The sequence below is a fragment of the Arachis hypogaea genome, chromosome 1 (genome assembly GCF_003086295.3).
Source record: "Arachis hypogaea cultivar Tifrunner chromosome 1, arahy.Tifrunner.gnm2.J5K5, whole genome shotgun sequence".
NCBI classification, from domain to species: domain Eukaryota; kingdom Viridiplantae; phylum Streptophyta; class Magnoliopsida; order Fabales; family Fabaceae; genus Arachis; species Arachis hypogaea.
In genome coordinates, this window is record NC_092036.1 from 91,554,977 (window position 1) to 91,558,941 (window position 3,965).

Genomic DNA, 3,965 nt, shown 5'->3' on the forward strand with positions numbered 1-3,965 from the left:
ATTTCTGATACGTCCAGCACGTGTCTCTATCACGCGTACGCGTCATCCACGCGTACGCGTGGATTGAACTTTCGCCAGGTCAGGCGTACGCGTGATCCACGCGTGCGCATCGCCTAACACTATGGAAACTATAGAAAATTATATATTGTTGTGAAGCCTCGAATGTTAACTTTCCAATACCACTAAAACTGCTTCATTTGGATCTTTGTAGCTCAAGTTATGATCGAATGAGTGCAAAGAGGTCAGGGCTGACAGCTCAGCAAATCCATCAAAATTCTTGTATTCCTTCCACTTTTGCATGCTCCCTTTCCATCCTATAAGCCATTCCTGCCCTATAAACCCTAAAATCACTTAACACACATATCAAGGCATTAAATGGTAATAAGTGAGGATTAAAAATAGTGAATTAAATGACAAAGAACCATGTTTTCAATCATAGCACAAAATCAGGAAGGGAAATGTAAAACATGCAATTTCAATGAATAAGTGTGAGATTAGTGGATAAAATTCACTCAATTAAGCACAAGATGTGGTGCATCAAATTTTCCCACACTTAAATATTAGGATGTCCTCATGCTAAGCTCAAGGAGACCAAAAAGAGTGAAGGCAAAATGGTAGGATATGTATGAAATGCAACCTATCTGTATGAATGCAGCTAAATGCAAAAATGAGTCTACCTACTTGGTTAAAAGTAAATCAAATTCTCCAAGGACAATTACGAACTGGATTTCACTAATTCAAATCATATAATGAAGTACAAATAAACTTGCAGATGAAGATAGCTCATGAAAGCCAGGAACAAGGAATCGAGCATCGAACCCTCACTGGAAGTGTATACACTCTAATCGCTCAAGTGTTTAAAGTTCGATTCTTTCAATTCTCTACTAATCTTGCTTTCTATGGCTTGCTCTTCTTCTACCATTCAACAAAGAGTTAATGCACAAATACACATATCAAGGGGTCTTTTAAGGGTTGTAATGGGGTTAGGGTCAAGGTAGGATTATATTTGGTCAAGTGGACTAAAATCTGAATCCTTAATTAACCTAAACTTCTCACCTAACTCAGGACAATCCAAATAATCATAATATAAAATCAATAACTACCCATTAACTATGTTTTGCCACATATTCATGCATCCTAGTTTTAGTACAACTCTTATGCATTGCTTTCACCTTTTACTTTGGGGTATTTTGTCCCCTTTTTATTGTTTGCTCATTTTTTCTTTTCTTTTTTCTATTTTTTTCTTTTCTTTTCTTTTGTTTTTCTCAATGCATATGATTAAAGTATTGAATGCAATAAAATGTGCTTAACATTCTTGTTCATATTTTCTCAAGAATACACAACACCCAGTTCTCAAACCAAACGTTTCCAAACCCAACTTCCCCACACATAAATCATGAGCACTTTCACTAATCTAAGCTAACCAAGGATTCAAATTAGGGACATTATTGTTTTATGCTTAGAGTTAATGATGTGCTAAAGTAAAAAACAAATAGGATAAAATAGGCTCAAATTGGTTTGCAAAGGATAATGAAAGGGTAAGGCCATATGGGTATGTGAGCTATAGTGAAACAAAAGCCTCAATCATATAAGTGCATGCATACATCAAACCATGGAAATATAGAATCAAGCAAGGTATAGACCACAATTTTAGATAGAACAACACACACCAAAACAAAATATTGGTTGATAAAATGCAACCAATCAAATAGGCTCAAAATCTCACTGGTTTTGTGTGTTCGAGCTCTAAACCATGTTCCAATATAATATTTCTTAAAACATGTTTAACAAATGTTTTAATTCAAATTAGTGAAATGCTATAAAAGTTTCTTGACAAAGAGAATATTACTTCAACCAAGTAGTGGTAAATATGCACAAAATCAACAAACATGCAAATGCAACAACTAATTTAACAAAGAAAATTAAACATTGGTGTTGAGACAGGAAAGTGACTAACCCACGGATATCGGTATCGACCTCCCCATACTTAAAGATTGCACCATCCCCGGTGCATGCTAGGATGTGCAAGTGGGTGGGGGTTGTGGTTCCTCAGCTGGTGCTCTTTATGTTTTTCTCTTGGCCGGTATCTTTGTAGAGGCTTTCTCTTTACCCTACTTAGTGGCCAGCCTGAAAGAGGAGAAAGGAAAGGGACATGTAATTCAAATAGCTAAAACCGGGAGGAGGAAGGTTCAAGTGATAATCACTGCCAAGGTAAAGGATAATGTCTTAAATACATGGTTGCGACTACATACAAATAGGACATTAATTGAAGTCAATGAAGGTATTTTAGAGCAACTAGATGCAAGAGGTTTAAAAGCATGCAAGCGAAGGCATGAGAAGCATAACTCAAGCATCAAGTAATAAATGTGCCAAACAAAAGAGCATTTGTAATAATGACAATTGTGAATGATAATCCCAATTACATGTGGAATGCAAGTGTTTTGAAAAAGAGGCATTTCAAGTAAAAGAGGAGTAAAACAAAATAGAGTTCAAGATGCCGTAGGCTTTTTCACAAACACTTAGTGAGCAAGTTAAAGTAGGAATGAAAATAATATAATTCAAATGTATATGAGAGCCAAATTAAAATATCAATTGTCAAATTACTCCTCATAATATTTACAGGCTCAATTACAATAAGGTAGAATCCAAATAAAGCTCCAACACCAACATAAAAATGCATGAAAATGAAAAAGAAAGAAGAAGAAACCATAAATAATTAAGCTAAAAGAAAATTTAGAAGAAAGAAAAATAATTAAATGCAGTAATTAAAAGATGAATGATAGAAAGAATGGAGAGGAGGAAGAAAAGTGCGAAAGGTAGAAAAAGAAGAATGAAGAAGAGAGGAGGAAGGAGAAGAAGAAAGAATTAGGATTTGAAAAGAAAAGAAAAGAGAACTAATTAGGCGGCGCGCTGCGTGCAAGGTGGAAGGCGCTAATGGCGCGGACGCATCACGCATGCGGACGCGTGGGTGAGCGTATAGGGGAGGGACGCGGAAGCGTCCATCACGCGTACGCGTGATTAAGGATCGTGCAAAACGCACGAAGCATCCGCACTCTCGCACAACTCTCTGTGCAAAAACTCAATAACGCCGATTTGCACACCCAGGCGTATGCGTCATGCACGCGTACGCGTGGGTCAGGTTGTGCGTGAGGCACCGTCCTGGCACGGTTCTGGCACAACGTGCTACCCATATTTAATATTTGCGAACCCAAATACGATGCGTACACGTCATCGACGCTCACACGTGGATGCGTCTCTTTTTTTTATATGCAAAATGCAGAATGCAGAATGTAGATGATTATGCAGAAATTATGAATGAATACTGTGAAAAACAAAATAAAATAGAACTAGGAATGAAAAGGGACGATCATACCATGGTGGGTTGTCTCCCACCTAGCACTTATAGTTAAAGTCCTTAAGTTGGACATGTGGTGAGCTCCTTGTCATGGCGGCTTGTGCTTGAACTCGTCCAGGAATGCCCACTAACGTTTGTAATTCCAGTAGCCTCCGAGGTCCCAAACTAGGCGCAAAACGCCTTCAAGTAAGTGGAAGCAAGTGAAAAGGTCCCAAAAGTATTGATTGTTGGAATGAATTCCGGGGTCCCAAACTTTGCTTTTGCACCCGTCTTCTTATTGAGCAATATTGTTCCATCTGAGTGGTAAGCAATCTGAATTCTCACAGAGACATCCAAACAACCTTCTGGACCTATTCAATTGAGCTTTACACCAATCCTTGCACTTCAATTTGGAGCATGCAACCATATTGAACATTGCAGGACAACTCTTACCACTAACCATCTTTCTCTTACTCTTAATGCCACAAAGAGCTCTAAGTTGACCATCCGTCTCAAGTAACCCATATTCAAGTGGAAAAGTAAAGGTTAAAGATAATAATTATACCCAATTGAATGTTGTATTGGATGGTAATGGCCTTGGGAGAGGTGTTGCTAGTGATCTTACAAGTTC